Raw genomic sequence first — 12931 nt, forward strand, 5'->3', positions numbered from 1 at the left:
CGTACAAGGTCAACATTTTGGCACCATACAAAAATAGGCAGAACAACTGATTTGTAGACTGCCATATTCACATAAACAGACCCATCGTGGTTGTTTAAGAGTTTGTCTCGCAATTTACTAAATGTCCCACTAGCTTTATTAGTTTTACTTTTTTCGGTACCATTCCTCAGTGAAAGGAGACGATGAAATTCAGCATTTGTGTTGAATAGCGAGTCTCCTCAAAAGAGTCTATAGGACATCCCTAGAGACGATGTTAAACGCCTTTGTAAAATCAATGAATGTAACAGGAAATTACTTATTCTGCTCCGTCGCTTTTCCCTATAATTAGCGTACGCTGAAGATCATATCACAGTGCTTCTTCCTGCCCTATAACCACACTGGGTTTCTGGGAGCACAGTTTTTCTAATTGAACTATTGAGTCTGTTTATGTTTCCCCGAGCTGGAATCTTACTAGCAACATATGAATAAGAAATGCATCTATAGTTATCACACGTATACGTTTTACAGTTATGCTTAAACAGGTGAATAATTGATTCATCTTTGAACTTTTGTGGCGGGATACAAGTTTCCATATTTTTTGTTTCATTCATCCGGTGCCGAGATTGTGCCAACAATTTCGCCATTCTAAAGGCCTTGTGAATTACCGAGGAATTAATAAAGGGCACTTAGTTTCCTAATATCAGTTGGAGCCTTGCCATTTAAAAGTTGCTTCACAGCAAGACAAGATAAAAAAAAAATCTTACACGCTCTTACAGTGTCGGGGAATATTGGCCAGGCTATAAATTGGTCTGCTTCACAGTCACGATGCAAACTGCAGTGTATTAACGGCCAGTGAGTCATTAGTAGGGCGATGGCAGTCATCAGTAATCCCTGTCCAACCAGAACATCTATCCCCCCATATATATATATATATATATATATATATATATATATATATATATATATATATATTTCACACGTATGACGACATGAATGGAGAGTCAGCAAGTCCGTCGATTGTTGGTCTCTGAGGAATATTATCAATCTTTCCCTGATCTACTATTAGTTCTGTTTAAAAATATTTGAAAAATGTTCAGTTCAGCGCTTAGTAATTTCTTTCTTATCAGTGAGGAGAATGCCAACCGCCGAAAATATTGGAGATGGGCCTCTTGAGATGGGGCCAAACCCCCTCTTGATGTTTTGGTAGAATGATACAAAATCACACTTATCTGCTGCATCTTGTAAGTTCTTTGCTTTCAGCTTTCACTAGTGTTGTCTCATTTTCCGGAGCCGAGATTCTGTCAACAATTTGGCAATTCTAAAAGCCTTGTGTTTTACTGAGTAATTTTTGTCAGTAATCCAGACACCATGGGTTGATACATTTTATTGGGAAAAGAGACGATAGTTGGTTCATTTTCATCGAACCAATAATGGTGTTTCCTCAGCACATATCTTAATGACTAGGACTATGAAAAGAGTATATTCTTATTATTGTTGTGACTCTCTTGAGTTAGACACAGTTAATCAATTGCCGACCATATCACCCTATCTAAAAACATATTAGATATTAACTGATACATAATCGAGAGTCAAAATAACGGAAAAACATATTCTGTTGCCATCGCCCTACTAATGACTCACTGGCCGATTAATACACTGCCGTTTGCATCGTGACTGTGAAGCAGACCAATTTATAGCCTGACCAATATTCCCCGACACTGTAAGAGCGTGTAAGATTTTTTTATCTTGTCTATCAGAAATACGTTCAATGATATAGTCAATAAGATAAAATTATTATAGCTGGAATGCTTCCAACTTGTTTTCTTGCAATAACGCAATTGAAACACTGTATTAGTGTGCAAACACATAAAATTCACTGCATATATGCAATGAGAGAACCAAGTTTTGGTTGACTTTACCAATTCCATGTGGGCCAATCACATTTCTCCAAAATTATATATCACTCTCCACTTGAGCATTAAAGTCACCGAAGACAAACATCTCATCATGTGTACAGACCTTGTTAATATGTTCACGTAAAGACGAGTAAAATCTATCTTTCAGCTCATCAGATGACTAAAGAGTAGCTGCATACCAACTCAAAAATGTTGTCTATTTGTCTTTTCATACTGCAACGCACAAGGACATAATTCTGTAATTTATACGAAGAGAAAGGGCCTCAATGTGTTGGCAGTATCATTGAAAATCCAACAATATATTAACGTTTCCCAGATCTTGGTTTTCCAATCCAATGTATCAACGTTGAATTTCCTCTAGCTGTTCTGTATCTGCAAACCTAGTTTCGGAAAGAGCTGCACAACAGATTTTATGCTATGATCGCGATTCTTTGTTTAGGGTTTGTTGTTATCTTGGAGTGTTCGTTCGTTCTAAGTCGCAATGAACATATTCGCTCCATGTGTTTTCTTTCTATTCTTGATTCGGTTGCAACTATTTGATGCCCAGATATCTGCACCCGATGACAGGGGAAGAGGCAAGAAAACAATTTGTAAGTCATCTTCTATCGACCCGTGCCCATAGAAGAGGAAACCAATGATATGTTATAAAAGGGCTGTTTAGTTATTAAACAGCAACGAGTTACAAAATTACCTTCGGGAGTTGTAAAAAAAAACCCGGCTATCTAGCTTTCACGACCTATGTGCAATATTCATGTTAAGAATTACCCGTGACATCCTTTACCTGTTATCGCCACAATCCCCCCCGTCGCAACAGAATTTATTGTCATTATTTAAAAAAAACACACACATATTAATATGCCAAACTTTAGGCTTAAATGATTGAAAGTTGTTAATTGAACAATATGTACTTCGATTTGTGTAAAGTGGTCAATGTTTGTTCTAAACAAAGCGGAACCTCTCCGTCAAATTTACGGTGTCTGTACATGTGCACGTTGTTTCACACGTATGATGACATAAAAGATGGCACGATTTTCTTGAAAGAGTGTTTCATCTCCTAAATCAGTTTTTGGCTAACTAAATGGACTGATCCCCCTGCTAAAATTTCTTTGTGACTGGGCAACATACCAGTTATGTCTTAGTCCTTGACACGCATTGGTTGCAGAGTCGAGTCGTACGGCACTAACACAGTTTCCTCACATGGTTTGATAAGGTTGTTGAGGCCAGGACCCAGGGTACAGCCCTTGCAGTGAGAGATTTTGGAGATGAGTGAGGACCAGTAATCCCTGTCCAACCAGAACATCTATCCCTCCATATATATATATATATATATGTATATATATATATATATATATATATATATATATATATATATATATATATATATATACTAGCAAAAGTACCCGTCGATGACTGGGGTCAGAAACAACCTACAAAAAATGGACTCTGATGTCTGAAAGTATGCTAGGTTATGAACAGGGAGGGTTGTAAAGTGATAGCTTCGAATTTGGGGGATCAAAACAAAAACAAGATATGATGAAAGAAAAATATAATAGATAACACCTATAATTTATTATACCATACCTGTTCATACTGAAACACTTATCACAATATTCTGTGGATCTATATTAAAACCCTTATTAAACTTTGTGGCATATTTCCATTCTATCGAGATCAGGTGCGAACGAGTACCCCATCATTTTATTATACCATATTTCTTCAAACTGAAACATAATTATCAAAATATACTTACGCAGATAGATATGAAAAGTCTTTATAAAGTGTGTGCCTATTTCCATTCTATGCAGGTCAGGCGCGAACGCAGACCCCGCAATTTTATTATACTATCTTTATTTGCTAAAACATACTTATCAAAGTATTCTTATGTGCATCTATATCAAAAACACTTGTAAACGTTTTTTTTTTAATTTTTTAATTCCTTACTTTGTGGACTAGGTGCGAACGAATGCCCCACAATTTTAATGAACCATCGTTCTGCCAGATCAAACATACCCATTCCTGTGTCTCGATACGTCTTCTATCATATATGTAATCAGTTTTTTTTAAATAGTCAGCCATATAGGAACCTATTCGTGACCAGACCTACACACACACACACACACACACACACACAAATTCAGCTTCATACTATATATATATATATATATATATATATATATATATATATATATATATATATATATATATATATATATAAAATGCTGTCTGGTTTGTTTATTTTCACGGTCTCCAGAGGTTATGGCAAACTTATTAGCAGCATATGTCAGCGATATTAGCAAGAAAGTAATAAGTGATGACCGTTAGCTTCACTGGTACAGAACAGATTCGGGGAATTTTTATTCGCAAACATAAGATAACGGAGAAGGAAAATTGCTTTTTTGAGTTCATCTTGTCAAGTGAAAAAAAAAACGTACAAACCATGAAAAGAGACAAGAATAACACAAATAATAATAAAAAATAAAAGCAGAATATATATATTTCCCTTGAAAAGATGACTTCCTTTGCCGATGATAGATACGCTGTTACGTGGTCAAATACGAACGACCATCTTAATCGATGGCGGTACTGGATTATTCATGAGATATTAGACCTTCGTTCTTATTTTCATAGTAAAGAAAGGAGCGGTTGCTACTATATATATATATATATATATATATATATATATATATATATATATGTATGTATATACATATATATACATACACACACATATATATAATTATCCACTGACACGTGTTTCGTCGTCTACGACTCATGAGAGTGGCTGTATCTAGCGAGAGTCGAAATCGGGACCCAACGGTAATGAGCCTAAACCCTTACCCCTGGACCATCTCGCCGACTGACTGGATATATCGCGATTTACTTAGATGTTGGTTTGTTTTGGTTTTAGCGATATTGAATTGCGATAAAATGGCGTAGTAACTTAAAAGAGTGTGTCTAAAAATATTTTTAGACACCATCTTTTAAGTTACTACGCTATTTTATCCCAATTAAATTATCTCTAAGTAGAAAAAAAAACTTCCTTCGTAATCTTGTGTCATTTTATTTACTTAATCTATCACCGCTATATTTCCAGACACATTTTTTTAATCTCTACGATATTTTAACTTTTAGACGTAATGCACCACACTAGTTTACTATGATTTATTTTCTCTCATAAAATGTATATACATGTATATATCACATCTAATTTACTTAAAGAAAACACGCTGCTCTCCCCTATCATTATACATAGCCCCAATGCTTCGACTCTTTCGTCAATGACTATCCCTCTTGAAGAAGCCCGCATAAATCGTGCGAAACGTGGAGTATTCAGGTCCTTCCACCTCCATTTTATTTAATATATATATATATATATACATATATATATATATATATATATATATATATATATATATATATATATATATATATAGTATCAACCTCTCTTTTCTTTACTATGAAAATATTAAATAGACATTCCGACAAGTTATTTACGGGCGTCGATTCCATGGTCCACTGTCAACACGACGGTTCTAGTGTTACATGATAAGGGCTGCCCCTTTTCCATGTAACTATAAAAATAGAAATATTTAGTTAAAATGAAAATGAAATAGCATAGACGAATTTCGAATCTCGTAATTAAGGTTTAGAAATAGATTACGTGTGAGAATTAGAAAATGGAATGTAAAACAAACGAATGTTAGCTTAGAGATAAAATAGTTTCACGAAAAAAATGTGCACTGTCAATTTTGTTATGAAAAGTCAATTGAAACAATGCAGCTACAAGATAATTTAATAATCATGTTTTTAACGTATTGGAAATATAGGTTGCTGAGAATATAGGTTACACATCCTTTTGTAAACAAAGGAACAAGTTTTGGACACGCATGTCCAGAACACGTGAAGGAAGACACATGTTTTAACATGTGTATGACGTCATGGAAAAATGGGAAGTTCTAGATATAGTTAGAAAACTTTAGAGTTAAGTAAGGAGAAACTGGGAGAAACACAGGGGGGGTTTGAGGACAACAGACGATACTCTGCAGTTTGTCTTTCGTACGTCTAGAATCGAGACGGTCACTTTTTAAACTTAATATGTGAAGCTTTGAATTCTTGATGATGAAACCCACGGCCGGTCGTGAGAAGAAATAAACCCATCATGTGTTTGTATAAACGTCGTCTTTGTGTTGTAATTCTACTAAAAGGTAAAGTCAAAATTGTTATTATATGTCTATATATCTGTGTTATAAAATGTCTTAACATACACATCTTACATACACGTCTCAACATCTCATATCGACAATGTGAACTCTACATCTCATATATACATTAAGACTGTCTGAAGAATGTCTACACAATGTCTCAACACTGTCTCCTCACTCTAAGAGTTCCCATCTACACATCTAAGTACGAACATTTTATTCATATATATGAACATTTTTTAATAATATGAATCATCATAACACGGAACGCAACAACATTTCTCTAAATCGTTCAGCATCTCTATCAACAACAAACTCTCTCTAAGACTCTAAGACTATGTTTCTAATAAGACTCTCTCTAAGACTCACTCAATAAGACTCTCTAAGTCTCAACAGCATCTCTTACTAAGACTGCACATTAATAAGCATCACTTTTAACAAAGAACAATAACAACGAATAATAACAACAAAAACAATACTAATGAAACCCCCTATATAACACTAGGTTCAATCCTTGACTGTGGAGAGATGCTAGTCTAACGGCACTGATACAACGAAACAGGACTGTGTGTCGATGACTACAAATATATTTAAGCCCCCCTCCTTGTGGTAGAGCACTGTCGTTAATAATCTCACCCGCTATTTAATTGGCTGAAAATGCGAATCTCGTTATTTGTTTGTTTACGAACAGGCGATTTGAGAACTATAAAAGTGGTGGCGGGCGTCTATTAAAATAGACATTCCGACAATTATTTACGGGCGTCTATTCCATGGTCGAGTGGGAGAACTGCCGACTGTCAACACGACGGTTCTAGGCTCCATCTGTGGTTGTGGAGAGATGCTAGTCTAGCGGCACTGATGAGTTGTGATGCAACGAAAAAGGACTGTATGTCGATGACTACAATATATATATATATATATATATATATATATATATTTATATATATATATATATATATTATTTATTTTCTATTTATTTATTAATTAATTTATTTAGTTATTTACTTTCCATTTAGTGTCGGCTAACAATTCTTGCTGGCATTTTTTAAGTGATGACCTGTCCATTTAAGTTGACCTATATTATTTTGCCCTATATATTTTTTCGCGCCTTTAACATTCCTGTCTGGGTAATTTTGACTTTTGTTTCCCCTTATTGTATGTTTTAAAGTTACCTTTATCATCTTTTTTATCCGCTTTCTCTTCCTTGATCTTCTTATGTATGTTTATGTCTCGAAAGTAGAGTGAAAAGCATATCTTATTTTTCTTTTATTAATATTATTGGATTTTTTTTTCTTTTTTCCTTGTACACATGTCTGTGAATTATTTCATGAATTTCTGCCTTTGGATTATTATGGACCATCTTCTTCCAATTACGAGATTCCCTTGGATTTTACTTGTACAAATGGAAATTCTTTTAACTTTCTTGAATTTTACATTTGGATTTTACAGTTACTGGATTTTTATCTTCCACCAGACTATCCATTCATGTGAAATCACTTTTTTCTTCACCATATTCCCTCTGCTTCACTGTTTTTATTTTCAAGTAAGATCTTTGACTTATTGTTGTTTCATCAAATACTTCTGCATGCAAAATCCGATCCCGCATTTTACTAATTCCTACCCTCTGATGAGAACAACAGTATATCTTCTAAACTCCGCGGATTAAGGACTATCCATTAATCTAGTGTTTCCTTTTCAGATTAAATATGTTTTGAACTCATTTCAAAGTGTTTTTAACATATTTTATTAACTATTTGTTCATTATATATATATATATATATATATATATACATATATATATACATATATATACATACATATATATATACTAGCGGGGGTACCCGGCGTTGCCCGAGTGTTTGTTTCCGGGACGGGGGGGAGTTTTAAAAAATGTTATGGTAGGTAAGTAGGAAGGATCAAACCCGGAGTCCTGAGTAAAAGTAGGAAAATAAAGTGTGAAAAAAAACAACAAAAAAACATCTGCAACGTTAACAGTTCGGCCATCAAGAAAAGTCCATTCCAGTTGTTTAGGAAAAAAAAAAAAAACGACTGCGGTAGGTCGGCGCGAACGTGAAAATATAATGTGAATTGTCCAGCACGCTAACCACTACGCCACAGAGCACTGCAGCTTAGTTTAGTGATTTTAAATAACTTCACATAGAAGAACTACGAAGCCAAACCGGTGTTCTCTTCTCAACTGTTCCTTGTGAACGATCCCCAAACGGTGTTAAGTGGTGGCAGGGGGAGGAGGAATTTATTAGAGAGAAAATATTTTATCACTTCCATTGATCTTAACCGATTTTGGTCGTGACTTCTCAGCAGAAAAAGTATAGAAATCTAAGATTATCGAGGAATTTGAGAAATAATAAGCCTATAACACACCTCAGCTATTGTTCTGCCGTTTGTGCATATTATATTTGCATGAAATATCTTGATTTTTAATCCTATTAAGGTCAAAATCCGACGGGAAAACATGAGTTCATTTTATTTATGTATATATATATATATATATATATATATATATATATATATATATATATATATATATATATATATAAGAGAAGAGAAGAGAAGATGAGTGAGAAAGAGATAGATAGATAGATAGTAAATGCTAAAAAAATATGCGTAAGAGACATATTTGCCACCGAGAGTAAACATAAGTATATGTTTAATGAATAAGGAAAGCAGCAATACTAAGGTGCTGAATACGTTGGTGAAACACTATTATTTAACAGAGAGGTACACTGCAAAAAAAATACTAATTAAAAAGTTGTCAAAATCTACCAGTAGTATATTTTGCTATATTATATACATAAAAAAATACACTCAATAATATTAGTTGATGCATTTCATCTTGCAAAGATTAAAACAAATACATTTCTAGGTAGCATAAGCTAACACCGGATATATATATATATATATATATATATACATATATATATATATATATATATATATATACATATATATATGAGTGTGTGCATATGTACATATATATATATATATATTTAATGATTATAGTAAAATTTTGTTAATCAAAATATATACACATTAAAGTTAAGAATTTATTGTTTCAAACAAGAAATATATAGAGAAAAAATATCTTTATTTTCTTTTTCTATGACTCTTATTCCCGAATCAAAACACATTTTCAAAATAATGTTGAAAAGCTAAATACTTGTTTATCCATAGCTGGACCTTTTGCTAATTGCATTTCATTTCCTCTGATGATATGATCCATTATTGCAAATCCATGGATTATGGAAATAAACATCATTTTTCTCTGTATATTTCTTGTTTCAAACAACAAATTCTTAACTTAGATATATGCGTATATATTTCGATTTTCTGAATTTAAATAAAATCATTACACTTATATTTTGCTCTAGTTGTTAAATATTGAACTCTAGTTTTTGGTTAAAATCATCCTGAAATATTACCTCAATGAACGGCACTTCACTTGATCTCTAATCTGTGACTTATCTTTATATATATATATATATATATATATATATATATATATATATATATATATATATATACTCTCAATACATTAGTAGATCTCAATGTATACTTATTTATTTAACATTGGTGATTTTACTGAAAACTTTACAAGCTGTTTTAATCGACAAGGCAATAATATTATCCTGCCGATCTCATTGGGCAAGGCAAGCCAAAATAAATTTAAATAAATATTCGTTTAAATTAAAAATAAGCATGGAAAAACAAAGAGTAGCAATGCTGGACGGAGAGGTGAGATGGAGGACCGAGAGGGAATAAGCAAAAGAAAAAGAAAAGAAATGGAACGAGATGGGGGAGAAATATAGAATGTTAATTAAAGATTAAGAATAGAAGGAAATAAATTGAAATGAAATGAAAAGAACCTGCAGACAATTTCTGAACAGGAAAAAAGGAGAAAGATAAAACACAAAAGAGTAAGAAAAAGAGAACGAAAGGGATAAATAGCGAAGAAGAGTCTCTCAAACATGTGTCACTTGGAGGCAGTATCAATTCGCGCACGCCAACAAAGTCAACATTCAGTTAGAATTTCTGTTGTCTCTATCTCACAATTGTGGTAGGGACAGATAGAACAAAGTTACCGCCAGCTAAAATATTATATAATAAAATAACCGAAGATGAACTTTAATCAACTTCTGCTGAATGAGGACATACTGCATGGCTAAATGCTGGACACCGTAATCACTTACTGAATACCAAGCTGCGCGGTAAATATATATTATGCGTCCCCACGTGTTGTTCGATTTGTTACAGTTTTTTTTTCTTATGAAGAGGATCGGGCTCCTTCTTGAGGATTGATTGAAAGATTTTGAAAACGATGTCGTGTGCGGTGACATTCTACTCTTACACAACATTTGACAAGAAAGACTAATACTTCACCGAAAGATACGCAATGTTTCAAATATTTTATAATTGAAACTAAAAGTCTAGGATCGCCTATTTCTAGATTTGTAAATAAATCAGACGATAAGCCGAGTTAGTTGATTAATATTTATATTTTTTCTAAATAATGGTTTGTTTAATTACGTTTTCATGTGCCTTTGGTTAGATATTTAAATAGTTTTGCCTGTTATAAATTCGTAAATGATACATATTTCTGCAAGAAAGAAATTGCGATCTTTGTATCATTTTCGATTGCAAATTATGGAATCATATTTTTTTATCAATAAATAACAGCATTGGGATAGACGGTTCATACATAGCTGGCAGGTTTGGGGGCATATATTACTCAGAATTTATATTTTTCTGATTAGTATATGTACGAAATGTTTCGATATTGCTATAATAATCGATTAGTTTTTCATCATGAAGCCGAATTAGGTTAGAACGTTCAGAATGTCTGTTTAAATACACACACACATATATATGTATAAATGTTTATATGATGATGGCGGCAAATTTGTATTCGAACATTACCATTGCTTGATATAGCACAAAAAGGATATAAAGAAACACGAAAACAAATCAGTGATGGGTCGCACGAAGCTGGATTTTAAGCCATGCCAAACTTTGTCATTATTTGGCGCATATTGTGCAGACATGTGCGTAACTAGCAGCACGTTCTTGATGGTCACTTCTATGTATAATCAAAAGCCGCTTGAAACCACCCGCTGTTTTGTACGTCCTCCCGCAGTTGACACATGTAAGATCTGGCAACACAGCACTGCTTTGTGGCCCACTCCGCTGATGAGCAGTCTGCTGGTTTATCAATCCAGCTCTGCTCAGATATAATCTTCCGCACATCTACTGCTCCTTTTACCCTCCCTTTCCGGATATCACGCTTCACACGCTCATACTGGGTTCGATCTGCCTCAGACTTCTCCACAACTCCACGATCCAAAGCGAAACTCTCCCAGGTTCTTTCATCTATCTCACAGTTTTAAGGTGGAACTCAAACAATCTTTGGATCTCATTTTAGGTCTTTGAGTCAGACGTCTTCCGTCGGCGAGCTCGCCATAAATGAGTTGTTTGGGGAGTCGACTGTCTAACATCCTCACCACATGTCCACTCCATCTCAGTCTATGTTGAATAATGTGAGCTTCAATGCTTAGACATTGGGTCCGTTCAAGCACCTCCACATCACTGACATACACTTGCAAACCCATACCTAAGGCTGTCCGTAGGCCCATCTGCTGAAACCGCTCGAGAGGTCTCAAATGTTTTTTTTTTATGTTGTGCAAGTTTCATAGGCATAGAGCAGAGTAGAGAGAATGCATGCGGCATAAAGCTTAAGTTTTGTTTGCCGCGAGATCCCATGACCGCTCCACAAACGCCTGCCCAACTTTCCAAAGGCATCATTTGCCCTGCTGATGAGTAACCATACCTCATCATCGAGTCCACAGTACATACGTAGTGTGCTACCCAAGTATACAAGCTTATTGACAACCGCTATCATTAATCCACGGATATAAACTGATGACTCATAGTATGGCATGCCCGGATCAGGCGGATGCATTAAGATATTTTTTATCAGATTGATAATCAGGCCAATGCGTGCAAATAACCGCAAAGGCGTCCACAAGATGCTGCATATCATCCACTGTATGAGCCACCAGATCACAGTCATCCGCATAGAGAAAGTCACGGAGCCTGTTGTTGAGTACCTTTAACCCCTCCCCCCAGTTGTTCGGTAACGGATATAGACACCATCAGAGCAACCCCCAAATGCCATTCGAAAGACCATAGTGAAATATATCGAAAGGAGCGTGGGTGTTGAATGTCACCCTGCTTAACACCATTTGTACTGAGATAGTATCACTTAGTTTTCCCCCAACATGGTTACAAACTTGTCAAGAACTTAGTTAAGACGATGGATACCTAATACAGGCCCTTTTTCTGTTCTACATATTTCCCCAGTAGTTGTCTGGCTGTGAATATCATATCCACTGTCCCTCGACATCTTCTGAAACCACACTGCTGCATCCAAGGGTGTTGACTTGCTCTTCTTTTTGCTTAACTGAGGCAGTTGTTTAGAGAGTGGGATTGTCTCGGTTCAAAGTCTTTCCTCGCTATAAAAAGTCTCAAGCACAGGTATTGCTTGATATAAATTGGATACACTTGTTACCATCTTGTGTATCTCGATAGCAAAAAGGCTGGCAAAACATTCAATGGAGTTGGCAAATATAGTTATGAACGTAAATGACAAGATCGGAACTTGAACTTTTAGTGTCTGGCCCGGCAGGTGTTTCAGCGCTCCACAGCTTGGACCCGGTCGTCATCATGCTACTGCGAGAAAATATATGACAATTACCATCGGCTGTTGGAATGTGTGGACGCTGCTTGACTTGCCGTCAGCAATAACTCGTCAAGAGCGTA

Source organism: Euprymna scolopes, chromosome 34 (genome assembly GCF_053919585.1).
Source record: "Euprymna scolopes isolate OS-2025 chromosome 34, ASM5391958v1, whole genome shotgun sequence".
NCBI lineage: Eukaryota > Metazoa > Mollusca > Cephalopoda > Sepiida > Sepiolidae > Euprymna > Euprymna scolopes.